At 43.0% G+C, this 27,847-nt stretch overlaps 1 long non-coding RNA gene across 2 annotated transcripts in view; it reads right to left on the bottom strand.

Moving 5' to 3' along the window:
- Positions 1 to 725: 725 nt before the first annotated feature.
- Positions 726 to 27,847, bottom strand: part of LOC138681945 (uncharacterized) — a 180,627-nt gene continuing 153,505 nt past the window's right edge. Inside the window, exons 1-5 of one of the 2 annotated variants that reach the window (XR_011322178.1) lie at positions 11,702 to 11,929; positions 7,856 to 7,988; positions 4,865 to 5,983; positions 1,979 to 4,402; positions 726 to 1,636 (exon numbers count right to left, since the gene is read on the bottom strand). This is a non-coding gene — a long non-coding RNA (uncharacterized lncRNA). Of the gene's footprint in view, positions 1,637 to 1,978; positions 4,403 to 4,864; positions 5,984 to 7,855; positions 8,000 to 11,701; positions 11,930 to 27,847 lie in introns of those variants that run through there. The other variant, XR_011322177.1, reaches the window with a different exon arrangement.

Here is a 27,847-nt window from a genome sequence, read left to right as displayed (position 1 = left end):
AAGGGTGAAGACCCCTCCGGGGGAGGCTGCGCAAGGCCACGAAGCTCCGTCCCACGGGACAGGATTTCACAAGCGGAGGGGCTTCCTCGGCTCGGACGTCGCTCTTCGTGACGCCTGCGCTGCTGCCCACAGCAAACACCAGGCGCAGGCATTTCGCAGGGGAGAGGCCAAGGGAACAAAACTTATTTTTGTGGACTGACGAAGGCTGCCAGATGGGCTGCCGACCCAGCTGGGAGCCAGCAAGTGTCTGCTGGGGGTCTGCAGGCGTAGACTGCAGATATGAGCATCTGGGGAGAAATGCCCACCTTTGCTTTGAAACTACGGAGAGGCAACTGACCCCTTACCCTTTGGTGTGAAAGAAGAAAGGTGATAATTCAATCCTCCAGGCAAAAGATGAGTGGAAGGCAATATGCATCCACACCAGAAGAACTCCTGAAGATATTCCCATCACCAAAATTATCAGCCAGCTCAGAGCTGTCCGAACGGGAAGAATCACCAGGGTTTCCAACTCTAATTACCCGCTGGCTGAAACAATGACATAATCAACAGGGGGTGAATCGCATTAGTGGTCATATCCTGAGAAGAAGAACTGGATGCAAGAAGTATCCTACTGAACTATAAACTACTTATAACAGCACTCTGCAAGAGTATTTACAAACACACTCCTGTTCAAAGCCGGACATGTTGTTTCAGAGGAACTGAAGAAACCAAAACAAGAAAAGAAATTATGTTGACAAGTGGGTTTTACGATAACGATGCCTTTGTTAAGCCTATAAAGAGGGCATCTATTGGCACCATCCATTATCCATTGGAAAGTCGGGCATGGAGCAAACTAGTGAAATGATGGAACAATCCAGATTTACATCAGCTAGCAATGACATTTCACCGGAAAAGCCAGAAAAGTCACAGGTTTAGCTAGCTAATCATGTGGAGCCTTGTGTAATCACATTAAGACCAAAGGGATCCTTCCGTTGACTGGAGGAGGCAATAAATCAGGCCAGCAATTAAGAAAAAGAGCTGGAGCATCTTTGGCATTTGTTAATCACCACCAAGCAGATGAACCTTCTCCGTGCGCGGTGCCGAGTGCTCTGGCTGTCATCCAGCAGAGCACTCTGACACGGGTAATCCAGCCGAAGCCCACGGGCCAGCTCAGGTGTTTAATGGTAAACACAAGCTTAAATGTGTTGCTGGATTAAGTCCAAAAGCGTTAGCACCTTGCAGCCTGCAGCTCTTTGCCTCCCAAAGACAGTATCGCGATATACTGTGGGGACAGCAGTTTCTCAGCCTGTGGGTCACCCACTGGTGGTGCCTGAGATGTGGGGAGGTCCTGCACAAAATGTCATCCGCTGTGGTTTTGTTCGGAGCTCAGGGTCTCCTATACACACAGAGTGGGAAAGCAAACAAAAGAAAAGCAGAGAAGTTTAACCTGGTTTGACTGGTTTGTTAGTAAATAAGAAGTATGTGGCAACACAGTGTTAAATGATCTGAATTTTCTCAGCGAGGGGGAGGTTTGTCCTTGGATTACAATCTTTCAGTCATTTGTGCTATCACAAGTAATTAAAAATCAAACTGGAAATAATTTCCTGTTGACTGACTCGTCACATGCCGGTCGAATCTCTGGAGGCTGTAGCTGTTCCTGTAAAAGAAAGAAGAAGAAAGCCCCGCTGGATTGTGAAAGCAGGTGAAAAAAACTCAGAATTATTCCTTCTGCTCCCAGAATAGTAACCAGAATTAGACTATGACCTTTCCAGAGTGATGGGTGTAATTAAGGAAATCAAAGCTACTGCTATATCTCCAAGGCAAAAAAAAAAAAAAAAAAAAAGTTTTGATCACATTTACTTCTTTTTATAAACCATGAAAGCCAGGATGTTCAGTGTTTAGACTGATGCTCCCCCTGCAAAAGAGGAAATGCACTACTGGACATAAAAAGGAATATGGGGCAAAAAAAACCCTGAATGAAATATCAGCTCCAATATACCTTTCTGATGTTTCGGCTTTCATAGTATTCAAATGTAGAGGTTATTTTCACCTCCTCCGCTGCCTCATGAATTCCCCCAGGGATTGTGATTTGAGCTTCAAACAGGGGAAAAAAAATATTCTTTTTTATCATGGAAGCTGATAAAATGGACAGAGACAAGAAAAGCTCCTTTTGTTCTGATCTTTCAGGCCTCAAAACATATTTCAATTCATGCAAATATGTACTTAAACCTCTTAGAAAAGCAACGGTATACATTCTATTTACCTTTTAAAAAAATGCATTTTGATTTTAATATTACATGTATTCTTTTCCTTTCTGGTATAGAAAAATGTTGTTGTTTTTATTTAGACAATGTCTGTTATTTGTGCCCTCTGTTACATGTTATTTATTGAAGCTTAAGAGGTTACAGTCTCTTACAGAAATCCTTCTTAGCATGTGGATTATTGATCTTATAATCCATAATAATATTGTCTATTCTGTCACCCAGCTGCCAGCCATAAACACTAAAAACACACATGCTAAAATTTGTTGTGAGGTTATACTCAGAGAAATCCCAAAACAATTAACATGGTCAATGAATGGCATTTCTAAATAAATACTATGATTTCTCCCAAAAAATGCCTAGGACAGTACACTATATTACTGGATTTATGGTCTCCTAAATTTCAGTTTTAAAAACAAAACAATTCTTCAGTCATGCAGACACCTTTAAATATTAAGCTTGCTTTCATTTTGTACTTGTAGTATCATTTTAAATTATTTTCTTTTTGCACTTTTGAAGAAAGCACTTCTTTGGCTCAGGTTACTTTGAAGGGCTCAACCAAAACTGTAATGTAGGATAGTTAGACTAAACAGGAAAGTTTTAGCAGGGCTTCGGATTCTGCACCTGGCACTTAATCTCTGCCACGGGCAAGAGAGACATCCTGGATTTACAGCCCTGATTTTGAGGCTAGCTTGTGATGCCACTCCCTGCCCAATTTCGGGTTGCTCCAGAGCAGATCTGGAAGACCCTCCCAATCTGTCCACATGGACAAATTTTGCTATTGGAGGGGACGATGCTTATCGGAGGGCTGCTGCTGTCCCTGCAGGGTCACCCGTGGGAGGTTAGGCAGCTCTCTGTTCAAGCCCCACGTCCCTGCAGGTTAATGGGGTGTTGCAACCCGCACATCCAATTTTCGGTTTGGTCCCAAATCTGGATTTTTTTGCAAATGCAGGCTAAATGTAAAGTTATCACAAAAGCGAGCAGAATTCAGGTTTTGACAGCAAGCCTGCACAAGATTTCAGCTTCACAGAGATGTGAAGGGCGCACTGAGCCACCTTCTAATGTCAGCTCCAGCCGCGATGCTGAGAGCACGTGTCCGAGCAGTCGCCAGCGCACTGTCCAGCACCGCGCTCATTTATTTCCCTGCTTCTGGTGCTCTTCGAGTTAAAAAACAACCCACAAGCTCAGGAAAAAAAACCAAAAACACCAAACCGTCCCAGTGACGATAGCCTAGCAGAGAGGCTGTTGTTTACTTGCATCCAACCCAGGAACTGGGTCATTTTTGAAAGCCTGAAAGCCCCAGCTGTGAGGAGGCTGCATCTCCCCGTGCCTGGGGCTTTGCAGCTTCCCTGCTCACCCCGGTAGCCGGGAGGACCTCAGGATGTGGGACCGGGATGCTCTCTGCGCTGGCGGGTTTGGTTCGTGCCCCGTTGCTCATCGCTGGGTATGGTTTGGGGTCAGTGAGCCCCCCGATGCCCCGGGGCACCCCGAGGGTCAGCCTGCGAGCTCCCGACAAGGCATGGCTCCTCTGCTCAGCAAAGCAGAGCCTTGCGGCAGGGGAAGAGCCGGCACGGTTCCCGAGAGTAGCAGTTGCTCCTGGGTTATGTTCTGGGGGTTTACGGGTAGGTAATTTGAAAGGTGCGGTCAAGGCTTCAGTAGAACACCCAGCTGAAGTTCCAGCAGTAGGTAAAACTGAAGAGACTACCCGAGTCTGCATGAAACCCATTGAAGTTTAGAAAACTTACGTATCCCAGTCTTATCTGTAGCAACACGTGGCTGTTGATAATGCCTGATTTATTCGCATTACTTTTTATTGGCATAGCTGTTACGGTATGTGCCTCATAAATCGCTTGTGGTTGGGGAAAGTCCCTAAAATCACTTCTACCCTGGAAAAGATCCAAACCAGGTACCAGTTTTTTCCCACAGGCCGATAAATAATTTCTTCTGGCAAACCTGAATAGCTGGTTAGGTGGGTCCTGCCCCTGGCCATCAGTTCCCCCCTTCAGACGCAGTTTCTCCTCGCCTGCACAGCACCTCCAGCTCACAGCGGTTTCCAAGCCACTGGCTGTCATCCCACCATCCCTGCGCTCCTGCAGTGCACGTCGCATCTTGGACGGGGCAGCACAGGACTGGTGAAAGACCTTACAGGTCAGACAGTTAGTCTACAAAAGTTTCAGATTCTTATTTTTCAGATATATTGTGAAGTTCGTTCATCTTTTTTTTCACAGGGAAGAAAGATATGTCTTCACAGAAAATGTACATGCCTGCCCACTCCCACTTCATAACTTTTTAGCCCATCGATTTCAGCCATGTTTGATGGGGTGAAATTTGGTAGGATAATGCTCCTAAATATGTTGATTTTCTGAAAGTTTCAAAAAAAGGCATGGAAGATGGACCCGGTCAGTTCTTGTACTGGGAGATGAATGAGCCCAACTTGTATTAAATGGCAGAGAATTCATACAGGAGAGCTATCATGACTGTCATAAATGTCAAAAATGCTTCGGTTAGAAATTGCACTGCATTAGATATAGCTGAGACACAAAGCTTTAGGAAACCTGGCATCATTAGTTGTGCTGCTCAAGGACTTGGACATTTGGGAAAGGGACACTGGGGAACAGGCTTACACAGGGATGTTCACTGACTTGGGTTGGTTATGTCAGGAGACTGGCTCTGCCTGTGACAGATGAGGCAGAGGCAGTTGACGTAGCACTTTAATATACTATTCTGGCAAGTAAGAAAATTAATACTTGTAAAGAATGTATCGTGGTTTTGGTGAAGACTTTTATACATCTGCATAAATACTGCCAAGGTTTTTAAATCTAAAATACATGTATACTAGAGGGAGATCAGATTCCCATTTCTCATTCATAACTTGTCCATATATCCCCCTTAGACACATAACCATGTTTTCTCTGCCAAATCCTTCCCTGTACTTGTGGATCAATTAGTATTATTTCTTTGTTGTCCCCATCCATATTCTTTCATTTTACAAAATCACAGAAGAGGAAATAAATCACATAAAACCCGCATTCAGCACGGTTGTATCACGATGGTTATGTTGCTATGGAAACATCTGTGTGAAGAGACTATGATGCTCTTGGAGATTAGCATTTTATCCCAGATTTCCAATTATGTCATCAGACTGGATTTGCAGTGGTCTAAACTGACATAACCACAAGAAAATGAAGTAATTTATTAACAGGTAAAGATCTGAGCGTGCAATTATTTGTGAAAAAAACCTAATAATTGACATGATGGGGAAGCTGAACCTAAAACTGCTGCTGCCCCATGCATATTTGAAAGGGTGGATTAAGTTCTGCTTGAATGACCCTGGAATAATTCTTGTTTCCTAATGAGTCCTAGGACTCAAGAGAGCAGCTGGGAGGCACCCGTTCTCTGACTTAGGCTGAGTTTAACTGGATAGGGTACTAAATGTGGCGGTACGGCTGTTCGCACAGACTCCGCTGCGGCACGGGTACCCGCGCAGGTTGTCCTCACGATGTCTGTGCGTGCTCAGACCTCGCCAGGCTGAGTCAAACCAGCTAGCTCCACGCTGTGTGCCTGGGCATTATTCCACGTACAACAGCCGTTTTTCCGCTTGTAGTCCCGTTGTTCCTCATGGTCAGCGTCCCCTCAACCTTCTCAAAAGCACTCCAGGTGTGACCGGGTTGTTTTCATCCGCCTGTTTCTGCTGATGTCATCTGCCGAGTCACAGGCATTGAAGGTATATAGCAGCGACGTATCTGCAAAATATGTTACAAAGTTTTGTGTGGTAGGTTTTTTGTACTGGCAAAACAATTGCATTTGATATACGGCACAATCTCTCAAGAAAAGATGGAGTCCGCTTTGCTTCCTTTCGATAAACCGCATGGCCTTTATGGAAGCAAAGTTCTTCAACACCACAAAGCAAAAAGAATTCATATGTAGAAAACCATCAAGGATATAAATTAAATTTACAAATGTGGCAGAACTATTTAAGAGAGCCAATGGTACACCAAATAGTGTTGGCTCCAATGGTGTCACTTGTAAGAAAAAACCTTTTTACCAATTAAACTTGAGGTATTGAAAGTTTTACATCAAAGGAACTAGTTTTCCTATTCCACTTACTCAACAAAACACGCTTCTGCCACACCTCACTGTAAATTACATCCAGATTAAATGCATGCCATTATTTTGAACATATTTCTCTAAAAAAGATGACAAGGAGTGGGAGAGTAGAGAATACTAAGCAGAAGCTGAAAATGAGGAGAGAAACTGTGGCTTTGCCTTTTTCTGCTCCATTAGGCAACAAAATGTGACAGGAGTTTCTTGTGAACTGTGTTACGTATTATTTGCTACCATGTCGGATAAGGGAGGTGATCACAACAATATGTCCTTTGTGTCTTCCGGATTGTACAGGGACTGGTAGGAACGGGGAGAAGACAATTTGTTTGCAAGCCAAAGTGAATGTGGTGCCAGTGCGATGAATTTATAACTGAAGGCACACAAACAGGGAAAGCTCCCATCAGATTCTATAGACCCCTTTGCTTTCTGTATAGATTTTTCATCTGCCTGTGCACCAAAAGTTTTCTTTCAGTGCTGACATTATGGTGACTCCCACCACAGATGTCTAATTTCTCCATCAGACTGGTGACCTTGTAGGAACAGGGGATACTAGCAGCAGACTCCAAAAGGTTATGGGAAGAGTGCTTCACATTTTACTTGCTTGATTTATTTCCAGCAGTAGCAGCAGAGTTCATTCTCCTGTCCATTATAATACTGTAAATTCAATTGCAATTGTTTTTATTAATAATGTAAATAAGGTAAGTAATTTTCCTCATGGCCCTGGTCTTGAGTTAAAATTTACATGAATAGATCCTTGTATTCAGGGAGAGTACCCTTCAATGAGTCCATGAAAAATTATGTTTTTTCTTGTGAGGAACTGACTGTAGGACTGGTGATTGGCTTTGTATTTTGGATATCATCACTCCTTTTCAGCCTGAGATTCAGATACTAAGTGGAATCTTTTGCAGCTTCTTAAGATGCCTGATGAATTAAACAGACATTCATAAAATGTCCAAAATTTAAATTCAATTAAATATATAATGTGTCCATGTAAGATATTTACATTACTCAAGGGCAATTAAGATAATGGTCATGGAAGATGGATAGTCTGCTACTTTTACCAGGCTTACTTTGGTTGCGAATCAACGCTATTCTTACCAAATAAGGCATCTTACTCCCAACGTTTCAGCTATGTATTTGAAGGAAACAAGTCATTCCCATTAATCTTTGGAATGTACAAAAAAGACATGAGCAAAATGTTAGAAGGGCTAGGAAATGTTATTTTCATCCTGTCTTTTCTGTATTGTCTGCACTAGGATGATCCCTCCTTCTCACTGACACTGTTGGATGAACTCTTTGCAAAAGGGCATTTCTGTTTCAATAGCGACTGAGTGATATGGCCAAGCATGACAGTTTACTCCCTGCCAAGTTTGTATTTTCAGCTCAGTGGAGAAAAAGAAAATCCTTTCTTTTCAGCTAAGGTTCTCAAAATATTTGTTGTTTCCAAAATTCAGCCAGCATGACCCATGTTAAAGCCATACACAAACTAAAAGATAAGTTAAATCACCCACCTGCAAAATTTCCACCAAAACTGCAAATGGGGAAAACATTTGCCTGATATGTGCTGGCATGAAACAGCTACTAGAGTGCTCCCTTCTTTCTGATGCTAGCACATTTTAGTATTCCTGCCAACCGCATAGTAACCTCAAGGGCACCTTGAAAAAAAACCAGAAACTGTTTAAAAAATCAGTGGTATAAATATCCCTCTGCCAAAACAAAATAAATATTACTATTGTTGGAAAGGGTTGGTTTGTTTCCCTTTTTTAATTAATTTTTTAAAAGCAATTAATAGTCTAGGGATTTAAAGGGAAACAAAAATAGGGTTACATGTGCTCACAGTATGGTGTATCTCGCAATCTCAAAGGTTCCCAAACAGTTGGTCCACAGAGACTTGACGGGTCACATAGTTTTGACGCTTCCCTCTGTCTCCTACTGCTAAATCTCATTTGTAATACCTAAAAATACACATCTTGCTTTCCCAGTATAGCTTTCCCATGTAAATGGACTTGCTGCATTACCCCAGGACGTGGTGATGTTCTGCAGGGTGGGAGAACGGGAGATGTGATCGCCAACTGGAAGGGACACAGTTTCTGAATGGAAGGGGAGGATTTCCCTGAGATAATGTTTCTCTTCAGCTGGAAAATGATCAAGGACCCTGTGACTAAAGAGTATTCAAAGTGGTTTCAGGCACCTCTGGGAAAGGAAATCTGCCCAAGTGGCCAGGGCGCTGGGCTCGGCGGTCCTGGGAGGCAAGAAAGGGCTGAGGTGTCTGTGCCTGGGGCATTTCATGCCTATGTCAGCCGACCACTCGTTAAAAAACTGCAGCAGGCCAGAGAATTAAGACCCCTTACAGAGCACCTCAGGGAATGCCATTGCCTGGAAGGGATATTTAAAGTTCTGCTCCAATCAGCTCATTCTTGGTTTTAGATATTTTGAGGACATAAGTACCTTGTTACAATAAAACACCAGTGACTTTAAAAGATGCTTCCAGTGACACATGCTATTTTTAGCACACAATTTTGCTTTAACTTGTTATTGTTTATAATGATCTTAGACTTCCCAAAGCACGCCCAGGCCTTTGGCAAAACTGTTTGCATGCACAGAAATTTCTATAAGAATAATGTCCATTTCTCTCCATGAAGATTTAGTGCTGTCCTTTGCAAGAGTGTTGCTGGGGAAACAGTGACTCTTAGTCATATTTCACATGATGCCTAGAATTAATCTGTTAGCGATTCAGACTGGATGGCTCTTTCACTTGGTGCATCTGTTAAAAAAGTTCTTCAGATAGATAATTTATCTACACATGTATTTTGAACAAAACAGAATCACATATTAGGCCTCACTGACAGTTATTTTCCTTGAAAGTGATTTTTCATTTAATATGCCCCAAAAGAGTTACATTTGGTCAGTTCCCTAAAGACAGTGTTTTAAATAGATTTATTACTATCTCTTAGCCTCAGTTAATTTATATAAAAATACCTAGATTTCTAAAGAATGTTCTCTCAGCAGTTAGGTTGATTGCACTTTAAAGCATTTCTTATTTTATTACCTAAGCAACAGGTGTGGAGGGAAAGAAAATGGAATAGCTTACTGCCAAGGACAGAGTTGATAGAGACGGTGTGAACATGAAAATGAAGTTGTATCCATGCATTCAGTGAAGGAAAATAACCAGCATTCAAGTGAACTAGAAACTGGCGGTCAAGGAAAAGTCAATCTGTGTGAACTCGTCAGCATCAGATTGAAACTGGTTGTTGATTGTTTTGCTTCAGATCTGGATTGTACAGATTCATGACTGAAGAGACTCCTGTATTTTCATCTGGCTGTGAATCTCACAGCGAGATTCATTGAGTTCAAGCTCACTTAAGAAAAGTACACACCAGTTAACTGGGTCTCTGAATCTAACCTGCAATTTTAGTCAAAACATTAGAAACTCCAGTGTCAGGGAACACTATCTTCCCCTGAGAAAATGAGCTACCGTTACCCTGTAAGTCAAAAGAGGCAGTTGCAATGAGAGTTTCCAGTAAACAGGGGGAACAGCTCTAATTTGATGAGGTAACGATGCACGAGTCGTCTGTGTCTTAGCGTGAGGACATAAGGGCTAGGGAGAGAGGAGAAAAAGGAATTCTGAAAAAGAAATCTGTTAAGCTGGAGAACTGCATAAAAATGCAGTTTCTCTTTCAGAGAACCAAATGAAGATGGCCTCCGTAGACCCGAACTTTCGGATCACAGGGATACAGGTGTTCTTTCTGCTGCGTGACCTCACTCACTAAATCACCTTCAAGCTTTTTATAGACATCCCTTTTCATACCCCACAGAAGTTGTTCCTGTCAGATACAGCAAGAAAACTTTTGCAGAGGTTTACAGACCACAGCAGCTTAGACATCATTCACAACCAAAAAGTGAGGCATCTGCTATTCTACTCAGGCACTTCACAAAAAATTAAGTAGTCTTCCAAATAAGGACAGTTAACAGAATGAATTGCATTAGTCTTTCATCTCATCTAGATAGTTTTCATTATTAAGCAAAGAGTCATTAGCCTCTTACTACCAGCGTAGTATCAATCACTTGTGCCAAAGAATTAGATTAAGGACACTTATGAACTCCTTGGCTTGCTCCCAATGTTTTTCAGTGCCCTCCAAGTAGGTGCAGTCAGGAGCAGGAAAAATTTACAGCTCACCCAAAGACTTCTCAGTGTTTCAGACCTATGAAAACAATGCTTTCTCTGCAAGACAGCGTTACCGTTTTTGTAAATGTTATTTTTAAAATTAGTATACTAAAAATAACACAGTACAGTCTAGTAGCAGACTATTCATTTTAGTTCCTTTATAAATGTGATACATTTTTCCAAATTAGAGAAATTCTTGTCAGCCCAGAATAACTCAAAAGGTAGTTTGAGCTGGTTTGGAGACAGGTATATGAAAATGGATCTGACTCTACAGTTAAAAGCTAGAAGTCCAGAATTTGACCAGATATAGTCCAGCCCTACAAATGTTAGAACTTTTTATACTGACTCCTTGCAGCTAAATACGCAGATTTAAGCCTTAATGAAGCCTATAGAAACCAGTGGAAGTTTTTTCCACTGGACTTGTTCCTAAGGCTTTGAAGAATTTAGAGTGTAAGTAGAATCAGATAAAAGGATATGGATGCTGGATTAGGCAGGCAGCAGATTACAAAACAGCATTAGCATTTGCCCTTTGCAAAGGTTGAATTATGTTCCTATCTTAAATATTGCATTGTCTATTCATGCTCCCATGGGGACTATCCATTTACAAATTTTGTCTGAAAATGGCAACAGGACCAGAATACTGTCAGAAAGACTTTTTTTTTTCTTTCCCTCATGGTATGCTAGAACTTCAGGGCAGACATTATTATAAATAAATAGCTCAGAAGGGTGTTGAAGAATCATATGTCATAAGCAGTCCTGGAACAAAGCAGAATGCTCCATCCAATAATAAAGTAATTTAAAATTAAATGGTAGTGATATGTTTGTATTAAACTCTCCAGATTTCATGAAACTTGCACCTTGCTCGGTCCCATTACAAAGACAGTGCTCAGAGCAGCTTCAGTGTCCAGTTTCCTAGAGTGCACAAATCTTTTAAGAGAAACTAATCACTTCATACATTTTCTTTCTTAAGCCACTGCAAAAGCAGAGGAAGCAAAATGTTCCTGATTTTGTTTCAATTTGAAACTCAGAGGAAGTTTAGGATATCTGGGGAGGGAGTCCTCCTATCTCAGATTAGACATCTGCCATGTGGATATATGAATTAGTCACCCTAGACTCCGTCTGTAGTCAGCGGTAAAGAAGTTCTTCATCTAACCTCCCTTGAGCAAGTACTATAGGATATGTTGGATATCACTTCGGAAGTATCTGTTTCTTTCCATTGATCTGTGAAGGGAGTAGAGGCACCTGGCTCCTCTGTAGACACCTAGACTGCAAGGTGGTCGCATTCTGTCAGATGAATCCCAAGCGAGGCTGTTCTACTCTCCCATCCACGGCTTTGAGACTTCAGCTCTTTCTGGACCTCATGCAAGAATCACTTAGCTGGTGATTCAAAACAAATGAATTTCCCTATAAAGTCAAATTTGTCAGCTAGCATGAATGAGCAAAGCCTTTACAGATTAAAAAGAACCCCACCCACCTGTTTCTATGGGCCACTGGTCATTTTTCACAGCTTCAACTGTGCTCAGAATTTCTTGTGCGAAAAATGAGTAAATATAAAGGAAGGGAATGTGTAGATACAGCTAAGCATGGGCTTGTAACCTCTAGAGGACCAAGGAGAAGGAGATAGAGTCAGGTATAGTACTGCAAGTGTGAATTACCTGCCAGAAATATCTTCAACTCTTGTTCACCATGAAGACTTTTACAGGCTGCAAATGTGTGGTGAATTCCCTGAACTTGATATACTATGCTGTCACTAAAAATAAATAATACTGAATGATTCTAGATGACTCCTATAATCCCTTTGCGGGATTCAGAGTAGGAATCTCACAGCTTACAATGGACATCGAAAAAGAGGAACCAGAGTATAGCTTTCCAGTAATGGGCATTTATGTGCTTATAAGAAACATGACTGGAACACGCATAACTGAATGCAAGAAATTGCATGCAGATAGCAGCCTGGAAACAGCTCGGAAAAAAAAGCGTAAGGGAAAATGAAACCATATTTTGGCACTCGACCATTGCATTGCGTAGACATTCTTTAAGTTTGCATGCAAAAGGAAAAAGCAAGTAGTATTATGCAAAGTAGTATGTTCAAATATACAGTTTTGCTTATTATTTGATACAGTTACAAACTTCTTTTCATGGTTGCTTTATGCTCTTGGAGCAGGCCACTACAAATATTCTCACTATAGATATGTGGTAAGTAACCATTATAAAAAATTATTCTATGTTACCATTATAATACTATGTTTTAAGAGGCAGAGTAATACTTGTTATGATAAATAAGTACCTCATAGATACATGAGCGAATAATATTTGTCATTAACATTGTCCATGCAAAATACTATAGATAGTGGAATTACAAAGCAAATCAAATTGTTCTGCATAATGGAATAGCTACTGAATTGTAAGGTGAAATTAAAGTAGAGGATTAAAAACCAAGGAGAAGATAAAAATAAAATTAGCAACGCGCTCATTAAAGAACACAGTTGGGAATGAAAGGACTGTGCGTGAGGTGGCCGTCGGGTGCCCCCAAAGCCATCCTTCCTCCAGGCTGACCCAGCCCAGCTCCCCCAGCCTCTCCTGAGGGGCAAGTGCTCCAGCCCCTCCTGCCCTGGGGGCTCTCCCCTGAGCTCCCTCCAGTTTGTCCATGTCTTTCCTGCACTGGGGGCCCCCAAACTGGATGCAATACTCTAGGGCTGGTCTTAGAAGTGTTGCGCAGAAGAAATAAATGGCTTCCTTGGCCTATTGAATACACTTCTGTTGATATAGCTGAGGATGCTCTTCGCCTTCATCACTGCCAGGGCTCCCTGCTGGATCATGTTTGGCCTAAAAGCCACCAGAACACCGGGGTCCTATCCAGAAGAGATGCTCCCTGGCCTAGCCCATACCAATGCAGGGGGTGAGTCCATGCCAAGTGCTGGGCTTTGCATTCGTCCTGGCTGAACATCATAAGGGTCCTCTTGGCCCATTAGTGCTGGTCTGCCCTTCCCTCAAGCATATTTACTGGTCTCACCAGTCTGGCTTCATCAACAGACTCACCGAGGGTGCACTCCGTCATGTCCTCCAGGTCACTGAGAAATGTATTAAAAATCATCAGTAGGTCCCAGGAGAGACCCCTGAGGATCTCCATTTGTAACCAGTCTCCCGGTGGAGCGTGAACCATTAACCACCACCCTCTGAGACCAACCATGCCACCAGTTTTTCAAATGTCTAGTAGTCTGCTCAATTACTGCTGTTACAATTACTGTTCTCTTCAACAAACCACCTCCCTCTGTGATTTCAGGACCACCATTGCAGATCTGAATAACAAAAATTAAGGCTTGCCACTACTTTTTACTACTAGTGACACCCCATAAAAACCACAGCTGTTGGAGACTGAACAGTAACTTATTCTCCCTTCAGCAGCAGACCCATTCACCAACCTTTCTTTGCTGAATTCTCATGGATGTAGCTCACTGATGCATTTTTTGCCAGAAGTAAAGCCAGTTTAAGACATTCTTGCCTCCTTTCCTACTGCCTCTTAACTATTAAGATGGCTTGCTGCCCTTGGCTGTGCTGGTATTGGTCTTGGTGGGACCGACTGAGGGTGTAGTAACAGTAACGTGGAGATGGGACCTAGAGTGAAGGTGCGACAAAAAGCTGGAAATGTCTGAAACTGGCATTTCACAAGAGAAAAACATACCATTGAATACTACGTACTAGCCTCACTCCCAGCTTACCTGAAACAAAACCAGGCAAACAAACACAGTGTCTATAAGGTGATTTTCGGCTCCCAGGATTGTTTTCCAAATCTTGCCTGGCGATAGTAACAGTAAATATAAAACTCCATCCTGAATTCTTCTGTTCCCTGTACCATCCTTCCAGTAGCATTCAGGTCAGAATGAAACACAAGTGCTGGAAACATCTCCAAGTTTGAGCTAATTTTCACAAAAAACTCCCCAAACCAAATGTTATTCAAGTTCCTGAACAGGACATTGAATAGTGAAGCTGGTGAACACACAAAAAAAGCATGACATCATCCCAACACTCGTATTTGTTCAACTCTCTCTGAGGGAACGTTTGTGTTTTTTCAATAGTAAGGGTGCCATGGCTCTCAGGAGGGACAGAAGCTGTTTTCTCAGCAACCAGCAACCAAGGTTCATTTCTACTCTTCAGAAATGTCCTTTCAGTTCCTGATGGCAGTTATGTGCCAAAGGGGCCCAGCAGGGCTTTTTGGAGACTGTCACTGGTGTTCGAGGAATGTTGGAGCACTTCCTTTCCCTGAAATGCCTCTTTCCATTTCTTGAAACTGCTAAATCATCTCTGCCAGCAATGATTTATGCCTAGAGCTCATAAAATAATTCTGAGTCACAAATCACTTTCCATCCCATTGGACCAAATTGGTCCCAGGAGGAATGATCATATAGTGTGGCTATGCTTTCTGGAGAAAAGTCTAAGACAGAGAGATAATAGTACACTCTTTCTCAAGCGGTCTGTTCTCCTATATCCTTACAAGTATTTTCACCTGAAGGCCTCTTGGGGTTGAGGTTTTAAGAAGCAAGGGTTGTCTACCTGAATGGCTCTTTCTGATGACTCAGAGGGACACTCTCAAGTCCATATCTTTTCTTTTAATTGTATATACATTTTTCATCAAAATGTAACTTTGATTAAGGTGTGTTAGTGAAATAATGGTGACCTTTCTTAAGAATAAAGAGAGTTAGGGGAGACATTGTTCATTTGTCAAATTAAGAGCCCTCAACACTTGTCCCTTTGTCATAAGCACATGTATATGTGGCCAGAAGGGTTTATTCAAGGCGTGAATCTAAAGTTTCTTGTAACAGAGACCTGTTGCTATGTTAAAATGTGGCAATGAAAGGACTCCCAAGTAATGGAAAGATCAGAATCAGAGACCAATGAGGATAAATTAGATTAAGCTGGATGTGGATAGACTTTCTTTCTATACAAAAACATGCATAATTTTCCTTACAATAATTCATAGGATATAATGGGAAATTCAACCATTTTCTAGTGACATGGAAATGTACTGCTTTATGCATACAAAGAGAACACAGTTTTCTGTGTCCAGGGAGTTGCTGAATACCATTTGTGTACTACACCAAACGCTAGTGATGGAAACAGAAATATCACACTGAAGTTGTGTGCAAAGGGAACTTCGCTCAGTCACAACCACTGGATTACATGCAATATGCTTGCACAGTCAAACTGCTTGACAAGAGTTGAGCATCACTACTGTAGATGAGCCATTAACTTCCTTAACACTTAAATTCATGACCCCATCCACCCTATATAGGAGAGGAGAGGAGAAGAGAGGAGAGGAGAGGAGAGGAGAGGAGAGGAGAGGAGAGGAGAGGAGGAGAGGAGGCAGAAGCTGGGTTTATGCCACCAATCTGCCAACTCAGAGAATGCAGATTAACATTAACATCCCACCTACCCTTTGTTGCACACCCATGGTAAGGACCAGAACATAGAGCTTGTTACATATTGCAGGGTGAAAGGAGAAAAGAGTGAGCTGGAAAGAAACAAGGGAATAGCTCAGATAATTCAGATTCCTTAGGAAAAAAAAAAGGCAAGCAACAATATACTGCTCAATTATAGCAATAAGTATGGCTGCGGAGGCTGACATCTCTACATCACACATGTAAGTACTACAAGAAGCAATTATGAAGAGCTAGGAAAGTACTTCCAGATATAACAATAGTTTGTTAAAGTCCATCTGGTGGTAAGCCAGCAAGAGGGAGTGTCAGTATGAGCCTAGAGAAAGTGATTAAAACATAAACAGGATGTGATGGAGGAGGTGGATAATCTAAAAGAATCGTAGTAATGCAGAGTTTCATTAGTTAGCTTTTCTGATACAGCAGCTATATTTTGCTTACTGCCAGCTGCTGTATCCCTCTCCAGCCCAAACTTACCCCTGATATTTAACTGTAAGTCTTCTAAAGCATAATTATTAGTGTTTGTTAACTGAATGACACAAAGGGGAACAAATTAGAAGCCTAAGGTCTCAGTGGCCATCCCACTGAGGATAGGAGGCCACTAACACCTGACAGCATGGGCTGTGCTCCCACATTAGGTGATGCATGCATGGATATATAGCTCTATAGGTCTTGCCCCCTGTTTCCCTCATAGAGACTGAGGCAACATCCACCAGGTCTTCCTGAGGAAGCCCTAAATGCCCAAGCACACCTGCAATAGCACCTGACTTTTCCAAATTCTCAAACAGGATAACGTAGCATGGAAACTGCTACCCATCATGACTGGGTAAAGTATGTCATTACTGGCCATTGGAGATAAAGGGGAATCTTCATCGTTCACCCAAACAGCCTTTAGACATTCACATTAGCATTCACCAAATCCATTTTTGCAGCTTTTGTTATCTAACACACACACCCCGAAAAGCATGGTCTTTATCCTCATTGTCGTCTATGCTACTCATAGCATAAGACGACACATAAAATGTGCCGCCCTCCCCCATCCTCCAGTAGTCAGTGGATGTCTTGGGTTTTTCTGGAGCTCTCCACAGGTTTCATTTCTTTCCCCACTAGCCTTGGCCAGCTGTCTTATGGCACCATTAAAAGAATAATCCTCATCACCCATGCTCACATTCCTAGAACTGTCTTTTTGTGCCTTTAAGCCCTGTCTTAGACTCTCAGCCACCACATGTGTGGAAAAAATGTCTAACTCTCCTCTCCTCTCCTCTCCTCTCCTCTCCTCTCCTCTCCTCTCCTCTGCTCTCCTGCCGCAGGTAACATTATTCTAAAAGTTATCAGAAGAATGTCAGCTATCTTCAATTAAACTAAAACCTATCATCATGACCACATCTTGTTGATGAAGGAGGTATCAAGGCTTAATGGAGATGGATGCTCCCATGTCTCCCCTTCTCCTGTGTTCTGCTGTTGTACATTTTGTCAAAATCCATCTCTCTTCTGGCTTTATGGTGTCCCAGTGATGCTACTTTGGCATGTTGAACATCCTGGCTGGGGTCTGCACCTGCATCCTTTCTGTTTTTAGAGAGACAGATGCAAGAAAAACGGTTTTCATAAAGCAGTTCTTACATCTGGGTCTAGGCTGCTTACAACAGCAGCAGCAAACATCTATCACCAGCACTTTAAAGCAAGTGTGTTGCCTTAGATGAAATGTTGAAAGATTGTCTAGAGCTTAATAAATCCACTACATTAACAGTAAACTATTCTAGTAATTAAAAGCATTTCCGGAGATGAAAGACTATAGAAAATGTCTTCTACCAAGCTAATTTTCATTCTTTTCCACTTTGATTCAGCTGAGTGTAGCCAAAATAAAGATATAAAAGGTAGACATAGAGGGGAAGATGAGATAAGTCAAGAAAGAAGTGACTGGTAATGGATCAATTCTGCACTGACCATTCGCAACCAATCAGTATTTTTTACTCATTTTGCAAAACTGATCTTCCCGTTTCAGTTCCAAAGCTATAAATCCGATTTTCACTTTAAAGATTGCTGAAAACCACAGTGCAAAAGTTTATCTTCACCATTAAAAAGGTAACTAACACAGGTCTCATGAGATAGAAATGTGGTGAAGTCAAGGCAATTTTAGTTTTAGCATGAGGCAAACTTGCCGAGGTTGGCCTCAGGCAGGAGAATAGAGCTGATCGTGTTGTGATAATTGTCTTCATTGTGCTTTTATACCATGGCAGTTCACACATGTTAGTTATCATATTGACTAAAAAAGAATAAAATTAAAAAGATAGGGGGGGAAAAGAAAGAATCATTTATAGCAGAGGAGCCCTGAGGAGCAGCATCACAAATGGATTCTCGCTTAACTTGCTGGTGGTTTTCCACTGCTCCTTGCCTCTGTTAATTTATTTTCCATCCATGGGCTATCAGAGTGTATCCAGGGAGCTGCATGCGCCTAGACCTACCCCAGCAGTCCAGTAGCAGTAAAACTGTTAATAATGCGTTCCTTTTTTTTTCCATGTTTCTGAGTGACCTATGATGTTTGGCAACTGTGTTTTCATGATTCACGAAAAGATATCTGTCCAAGGAAAAGCTTCATAACATGTCTTAGATTTTCTTTTATCATGATTCTCCTCCAGTTTTCTGTGGGGGTAGGGAGGGTGGGAAAGTCTGTCTGAATGCCTTGTGTTCACTGAGAGATTGTTACAGCATGCCAAGATTTTACAGGGGTGAAAATATTCCAGGAAGTTGTTATTTATCAATTCCCAAGGAAATTAGCTCACAGAATACAAAAATAAGCCTTAAGTAAATGAAAGTAAACAAAGTAATAAATGCCAAGGGGCATGTCATTTTGCTTTTATTTTCTGTTTCTGTTACACCGACACAAAAACCATCATCAGTTCTCGTCCTCTGTCCCATATGAACCCAGAACTGTGCAGGTTGCTCTGAAAAAAATCAAATCTGAGCTGTAAATACGGAGCCTAACAGCTCCCGCAACTGTTTCTTAAACAGTTGGAAATCACTGCTGCCTTTCATCTTAGTGTTACTGCAGTTCCTCATGAACTTGGTTTTTATCATTTAAAAATGCACTCACAGTTTCATTACAATGCTGAAGTAGGGAGTTTCTCATAGTGTTTTACTCAAAGCTCCTTTGACGACTATTTTGGGCTCATCGAGGGGTTTTTTCTCTCTTTATCTGGCTCAAGTTCATGGAACAAACAGCTGAGACACTTAAAAAGTCTGACGCTTCACACTTCTTATTATTGCCTATTGAGTTAAGGCAACATCTCCACAGAGGAGTCAACAGTACTGGACACATCCCCTTGCTGCAAGTGCAGCTCAGATACTCCATTTCACCGCCTGGTCTGCTTTCATCAGCGGGTTAAACTAATCCACCTGAATGTGAATTGCTGCACCTGCTGGGTGGTCTCCACTGGCTCTGCAGGTGTGTGCTGGGAAACTGGGAACCATAACACTGGAAAACACCCTGGAAAAAGTTGCTGGAAATCATTCTTCATGTTGGTAGCACAGCTGGAAGATCCAGAGCAGAGGGTTGGGACTGTTTCACCTTGCCCAACAGCATGTCCCAACCTGGCCATCCTGGTCTTACACCGATATAACTGCCTCCCTGCCTGATGCTGTATGTGTTTTACAGCCTCCTCTCGCCATGGACTTGATTAATTTAGGGCAAAAACTCAGCATCGTTGCCTTCCAAGAAAGGAAATACAGGAAGGTCGCACAAAACGCGGGTTGTTTTTTAACGTGTTCTCATGACAAATCCCCGTGCGGGAATTCAGCTGGCCGGAGATGTCCGTGTGGCCTCTTGCCAAGCTGCAGGCTGTGAGATGAGCGGGCAGGGCTGTCCTGCCTCTGTGTGCAGAGAGCCCCAGCAAGGACAGCCGTCACGGCGTGGGGGACCAGTTCACCCCCTCCTGCACGGCAGCACCCTCCGGGATGCTGCTGCCCCTGGCAGCACTTGCGCATCCCAACTGGGATGCAGCGGGAGGCAGGACTGGCACCAGCCCCTGAGGTCCTGCTGGATTAGAGGCTGAAATTTGCTGCTGCAGCAGAAGAGATTGCAGCAGGCAACATCCCGCTTCCCTCCTTTTCCCAAGAGATTAAAAAAATCATCCAATGCCTGTTCCCTGTGATTCACTTGTTGAAACGCCTTTGTCGATTCTCAGGAGAGAGAAACAAGATCACTAGAGGAAGGATTGCTCAATGGGAAAAAAATTGCACCCGGGGGAAGTGGAGCTGGAAGAGAGGATGAAACCCTGTCAATGCTCTATCCTTCCTGCAGAGCTCTGTCCTGTCAAATTTTAAAGATTATAAAAGAGAAATGCCTGCTGTGGGAAAAAGGATGTAAAACAGTTACACTTCTCCATCTTGATCGCGCACCACACATGGGTGGACAGATGCTTCAAAACAATAGTGATAACGTCTTGTTAATAAGGCTCATACCTCCTAAATATCCCTGAAGTGGGTAATTTATGAAGGTACAGAACAGGGAGCCAAAGAACTTTTTATTTGCTGTACTATAATGAGCTATCTGGGCTATGTGATTAGCTATATGATAGCAGCGCTATCCAAAAGATAGTTTAAAGGTATTCAATGGCTTAGCAGACCAACGGTAGCCATACGTTGCCGGATGATACACAGAACTCAACAACAATTTAAATGAAACAGTTTTGGGAGGACAATACAGATGCAGTAACACAAAGCAATGTTGTGACTACTACATTTTCAAAGAGTATTGACAAATACCGAACACTCTCCAAATCACACTGGAGCCTTTTGTTTCAGACATTGTTTTGCTCAGCCTGAAGTTTTTCCCAATTTGTCCAAAACATGTTCACGGAATTGATTTCAGTTCCTCCAGAATGTTTCTTATTTATTTTTTAGGCAGCGTCAGTAAACCAGAAGAATTAAAATTTCTTGCACAGTTTGAGCCATAAGCATCCTGTGAGGTGCCAAGTGAGAGCTATGGGTATTCAGCATCTCATAGCACAAAGCCCTGCAAGTGTCATGTTTCTGAGTGGTTCCTCTGGGAAACTTGAGAGGTTCTCCTTCTGGTTACTGCTGGGAACATGATAAAAGGCAAATGAATGTCTAGAAATAAAAAATTACCAAGTCAGCACGGCTCCTTTCAAGGCTTTGGCTTGGCTCAGCTGTAGAGTTGGAGGAGCTGGGCAGAGCCATTTGTCAGAAGTGAGAGACAGGGAGGAGGCTGTGAGGTACGTGCAAAAGCTCTGGGGAGAAGAGGGATGTCAGATAAAGAGAAAAAATAACCTCTGTGGGTAGTGGAGGAACTCAGACCGCTACAGGTTAGTCATTAAACTTAGAACAAATTTTAACCCATGAGTCTTGTGAGCTATAGGTTTGCTTAGTTTCGTCTTGCACTCTCCTTCTCCTCTCCTAAGGACGCAAGTTGATCAGTTAGTGAGGAGGCAAAAATTTCTAATTACCTCCATGTCCTGTGTCAACTAACTTGGACATTAACATCGATAAAATTCTGGCATGAACATCACTCAAGACGATTGTTCTTCCACGCAATCAAATGCTCCCCAATTACCCACAGAGCAATGTTGTCTTAGCAAGGGGCAATATTCTTTACCATAATCACCTCTTGCTTTGTCTCTCAACAGTTTTGACTAGAGAAGGCATCACCATTATGGAGCATGAAACCACAAGAACTCACGCAGCACCATCACTCGGCACAGGGACCTTGCGCTGTGCCACACCACGGGTCAGAGCAACCCACGGTGGGTACGGCAGCGGGGGCAGCTCCACCTGAGAAAGGAGCCCTGGAGAGCGGGAGGCAAGCCTTGGGCCACTGGTCTCTCTCCAAACGTGATGAGGGAGAGGGAGAAAATATTTTAAATCAGCCAGCAAAATGAAGGCATTGTAGAGCTGGGAAGAGATGTGTGCACTGCACCCTTTAAATGGGTGTCAGTATTCTTTTCCTGTTATGTCCTCCCGAAAGCCAAAGCAGATTTTTCTCCTGTGTTCGGCAGATGCAGCTGAGGATTCATAGGGCTGTGTGGGCTCTGCACTTTCGTGGGTACATGCACATATGCACACACCTTTCATTTTCTACATTAATACTGTATAAAACTCACAATGCAGGGTGCTGCTGCAAAGCTACCACGTATTCTCCAGTGCATACAGCATATTCAGCCATCTTTAAACACTTCTACTCCTGTTACCTTAGTAACAGCCCAAGGGAAATCCCTAAGTAATTAATCAAGCTGCTTAGCTGTTTAAGGTTTCTTATGAGGGAAGCAGTTGTCTAGCTTCTTTCTCACTGCTGGCAAAAATTCTATATTTAGAAAAGAAATAGCAGGCAGGCTGATTTAGGGAGCATCCTTTGTCTGTTATATGGGTGAAGGAGAGTGAGTGCCCATGTGTACCTTGTTAAGCCGGTTATTTGGCATGTGCGTACATGCTTAGTAACTGATACTGCAAGTAATAGCTGAAGCACGAACCTCAAAGGATTTAGAGGTGCAGCTGGCAGGCTGGATTTCTTCAAACATTTCAGTGTCCTTTCTGAGAGACCATCCTGGTTTCTCCCTCCAGTGCCACATTCAGAAATCACCTCCAGGTTCACTGGGTACGTAACCAAGTCAGACTGCAAGAAACCACTAGGATCATTTAGTCTGAGTTCCCATACAACCCATCCTATAGAAATTCACTGATCTGTTTTCATTTGCTTTTTTCTGCAGAAGGCAGTCTTCTTCCTTTGTACGCTAAAGAGCATTACTGAGCCTGCTAGATTGTGGAGACCATAATGCCTGCCTTACAGAAAGATGTATCTGACGATCCTTTCCTCTAAAAACTTAATTCAGAGGCAACTGGAGAAAACTCTATGGGATATGGACCGTCCTTTCTCCGTTTAGGATAGCAGCTAACATAATAATGTCAACTATTTTTCATGGTGTGGATCGCTAAGGATTTTCCCTTGGAGCTGTGGTTCCATGCAGAGTGACTGGAAACCAATTCGCTTTCTTGAGTTACCTCCCAAGGTCATGCAGGGGAGCAGTCCATGGCCATCACAACAAAAGCATTACTTGGCCAGGTCACTAACTTTTCAATACAGCACTTTTCCTTCAAGAGGTACAAATCCAACAACAACAACAACCACCCCAAAATCTTCATAGGAACTTGCATCTTGGATCATTTTTCTTTAGCAAGTCTTTGCAGACTCTGCTGCGTGAGAGACTGATCCCACCTGAGGAGAGCCAGCACCTGGAGCTTAGGGCATCGACCAGAGAAGAGGATGATGGTGAGTCAAGCCCTTGCTCTTCCTGAGCAAGCCTTGAGCTTCGCCACTCAATATCCTCTCTCAGTACTCTCAATACAGTGATACCAGCTAAAGGGTCTCTCCCATGTGTCATGACAGCCTTGAAAGCCTTTGGATGAGATAGGAAAATTTCTGAAGTCTCAAAAATGCTCAGAGGAGGAGATCGCAGCAGTGGATGCCTTTCTGTGGCCTGTGTCATGCCAGAAGGATGCTGTTTAACCTCATTTTGCATACTGAGCCGTGGCAGTACTGGGCCCCACGCTGACCTGCATGCTCTGTTCTTTAAGGCTCAGAGATTTGCATCTGTTTCACCAGCAGACACCATTTTATTTTTTGATTAGTCAGTCCTGGAGTAGTAAAGCACTTTATGCCTCTTAGAGACCATTTCTAACATCAGCGAAACCTAAGAAAAGAAGCTTACTCTAATAACGCAACGGACATCTGAAAAACGAGAGGCAAAAGCTACAAAGCAGGAGAAATATATACCAGTAAAATGGAGTTACCAGTTACACTTAAACATTATAGTAGGTTTCTCCTAAACACTGAGGGTCTCAGCTGACCTGGCGGGTGGGCCAGCCGCCCTGTCTCCTCCATCTGTGTAGCATTTTGAGCTCTCCACAGTCCCCTCTCAAAACGCTCTCATGGCTTTCCTCTAGCAAAACCACAGTTCCTTATACTAAATACAGCTGTGGCAACTCTCAGTTTTCTCCTCCCATTTTCTCAGAGATTCATTTCTGAAATACTAGCAGTGAAAGCAAAACACAGCTTATTTTCCTCTCCCCTAGGACTTTCTCTGCCTTTCCACTGCTATGCTGTGCCTGAACTAGCACATTTCTTCTACTCTAATCAGTCTTCTTGCTGGTTATGACTTTTGCGGCATGGCTACAACCCTGTGTAAACATTATGAGAAGGGTTCATTCTATAAGCAAGTTACCTAATCTCTCAGGATAAGATTCACCACACTAAATTTTATCTGTTTCTAAGTTAGGTAGCTAGTCTCAGCCATCATGGTGAAATGGAGACCTGGATGAACATGGATGATGCGCCCGTTCAGCCTTTGCCTGTTTCTCTTCTCTGAGTGAAGAGAAGACCGCAGCGACTGAGGCATGAGAGGCACCTACATTTCAGGTCCTTCAAGTTAGGTGAGACGAACCTCACTGGTGAACCCTAGGACCTACAGGAGCTTTCCCTGAGACCACACGTTGCACCAGACATGACTTTTAATTATTCCACACTTAGTCCTCAAGGATTTAGTCCACTGTGTTCCACACCGGTGGAAGAGGTGTTACAGTAGCATAAAAATATACAGTTAGTATTAATAACGATAGTAATGTGTTTGATGTTTATGTTTCATGGTCCAGCCTAAGGACAGTTTTCTCAATGTGGGAGTTATTCCTGGAGTAGACTCTTCCTCCATGAGTCCAATACAAAGGTCAAACATCCATGAGTGTTCAGAAGACCTGCAGTCATTTTGCTGTTGGCTGAAACTGGAGAAATATATATTCGTAATCGGGTTGTGTATTCTCACTGACCTCCCATATATACAGGGATGTGTATACGAACTCACAGGACTAATGGTATGGTGATGCAGAAAACTATGATTAGCATTATCTGCTGCTGTCTGCTAAGGGCGGTTCACCTATGCTCAGATTGGGCTGCAAATTGTCTTGAAAATGAGTCTCCTTTGCCTTTTGCTTTCCCTTTTTCTTTTGATTTGATCTATATCTCACAGAAAGTGAAAGTGCTTGCTTTTGCACTCTGCAAATGAATACTAATGAGGTCATTAAACTTTGATGACTATCCTTTTACATGGCACACCTTCGGACAAAACTACGTTTTGGTCTTGGGGGAAGGCAGTTTTTCAGCTCCGAACGCCAGACAGATTGTAGCCAGGCAACGCTTCGCTGGGCAGAAGGCTCGCTCAGTGAGGCTGATTAGGAATTCACCTGACGAAATTAGAAGGGAAATTAAGCATTTTGGAACGAGAGAGAGGAAAAAAGAAATTGAAAAAAAGGAAAAGAAAAAAAAAGCCAGCAGCAAGGACTTGTCTTGCAGGAGTCAGCAAGGCACAAAGGAGAAGTGAGCAGTAAAAGGGGGGAGGAATAGGGCACTGCACAGGGCTTCGTTCTCACCATGAGAAAAGCCCTGGCCTGCTGAGGAAACTGAAACAAGAAAATCTGTGCAGGTTTTGTCAAGATATCCACATCTCCTCTGTTAACTGCATAAAGGACGATCAGAGCCTTGGCAATTTTTCGGCGTTGGTGCGTCTATCTGCTTGGGCTCGCACACTGTCTGAGGGGGGTGGCTTGTACACCAGCCCTGCAGAAATCACGAGCTCTTGCAAGAGAAACCGGGATGTTAGCAGGCAGGAGGCAGATGCACCCTAACGTCCTATTTCTGTGAAAGGGTCACAGGCAGACAGACAAACAGACAGTGTCCAGCACCCAGGCAAGGCAAGAAACGATGCTGCGCGGGCTGCAGTGGTTAGGGAGCTAAGAAGTTACCTAATTAGGCACTCTGGATTTTCATTTAAAGCTCATTGGAAACAAATGATCTTTGTTCTTTTTCCTGTAGGGATCAGAGGATTAGATCCCATACATAAACTGTGCCTTTGACAAACAAAAGAAAAATCAATATATAACATGACAGGTGTCTCACCAGTGGAATATGAAAACACAGCGCACCCCAGCAGAGGCTGCTTTTGCAGAAATGGCTAGTCATCAATCTTTGCCATCCTGCTCTCAGAAATGCGACGTAGGCTGTGAGGCTTATAACGGAGGATCACTAAACCTCTTGATTAAAATAAGAATGTTCATTTTTTTTCAAGGCTGAGTTCAGGGGAAAAGAGACTCTGAGTGTCTTAAAATGGCTGCAGCTTTCCTCCAGCCTCCCTCCCGCAGACTCTCGCCCTGCAGTCGTTCCACTCCTCATCGATTTTCCTTTTCTCTTCTGAGTGTAAATCAATATGTCGGCAACTGGAGGTAAAATCACAGCATCTCTAATGAGGAACGTGGGAGTGACGGAGTTCCTAAATCCTAATTCAAAAAACCCTTTGAAAATAGCCTTAATTTCAAGCGTGCGCTAAAATACATTGCTGTCAGTGATCTCAGTGAACTGTGAGCCCTTACGGAAACCACGGGACTTTGGGGAACAGATCCAGAATTAATGTCCTGGGGAAGGATCGGTAGTGGTGCCGCTCAGGCAGCGCTGCTGAACACGTCTGTGCCTGGCAGGAGACACTGCGCACGTACCACAGCTGGGCGACAGTGATGCACTGGGACAGGCTCCGGGTTAAAGATTTTTCCCCTAACTGAAGACAGACATCCAAACGGCAGTCTTGGGCAAGTCAGGCTCTTTGCTGCCCCTTGTAAATCACATGCAGGATCTTGTGAAGCCACTGAAAAAGCATTTGTGTGGGAGAAACACTTAGCATCTCCTCTCCCATAAAGGCTTTCCATCACTGCTAACTGAGTCAAGGTCAGAGCTGGTCTTCTAGATGGTGGAGGGGAAGTGTAGAGTCCCAACCCCAAAGAGCTATCTTCACTAGTCTATCCACAATCAGTAATTAATTGTAGCAAAATAACAGTCCTATTCAAATAACATCAACCCCTACATCCCCATTTAAGACACATAGTTAAAGAACAGTCCAATCTTTTTCATTTTACAGCATCCTCACCTACAGGCTTGGAAAACCAGTCTGGCTGGAGTTCCTGGTGCATCTCAATCTGTACACTGACCTGAGATATCCCAGGAGCACAGCCCAGCAGTGCAATGCATTCACATCCACATACTTGCTATGTGTGCACTGGGACATGACGAACTTCAGTTCTGGAAAAAGGTGCTGCAATAAGGTACGTTAAGGGAGAAAACTGACTATTTCCGTTGTGACTCACCTGTTGAAAAAGAATTTCAGAAAACCACAGGGGTCTGATTTGTGGACAGTCACAAGTGAAGTGTTCAGAAATCATTTCAGGAGCCTTAGAGCATGACAGAGAGCAGAGCCAGGCAAGTGGATTGCAGTGGTCAGCACATGCGATTGCATCTGGGAATTGTGCGTGACCCCCCCCAGCTGATGAAGAACCACTATGCAAGGCAGAAAGGCCACTCCAGGGGAAGAAGCTAGAGGCTACTCCAGAGGAAAGGGAAAAGCTGTTATTGTGACATAAAAAAAAAAATTAAAAAAAATCAAAGGATGCCCCCAGAGGTCCCTTAATAGTAGTTGAAGACAATGGTAGTAAGCAGAAGAAAAAAGGATGTGAAGAGGCAGAATATCCAGGTGAGATTCAAGTTTCTGAAATCAGTCACCACTTTTGTGTTTGATGTTTTCCATATTCTTCAAAGAAAATGACACATTTGACTAGAGTACTCCTGAAATCTACAACCACATCTACATTTGTTTACTTGCACATTCACTTGTTTGACTCCAGATGTTTTCACAGATCCGTACTTGGGAGTCACCGCCGAAGCTGTCCGTACAGATTCCCAGCCCATACCCTCGCCTGGCCCACCAGGTATCTGGGCCAGCAGCACCCCATTCTGCCCTCACACAAGGAGGTGGAAAAATGTGCTCCGTTTCCCCAGTACTATTTTCCCCTTAGATAACATTAGC

This window comes from Haliaeetus albicilla, chromosome 25, assembly GCF_947461875.1.
Source record: "Haliaeetus albicilla chromosome 25, bHalAlb1.1, whole genome shotgun sequence".
Lineage (NCBI taxonomy): Eukaryota > Metazoa > Chordata > Aves > Accipitriformes > Accipitridae > Haliaeetus > Haliaeetus albicilla.
The sequence above is the reverse complement of the archived record's forward strand: the minus strand, read 5'-3'. Positions and strand labels throughout refer to the sequence as shown.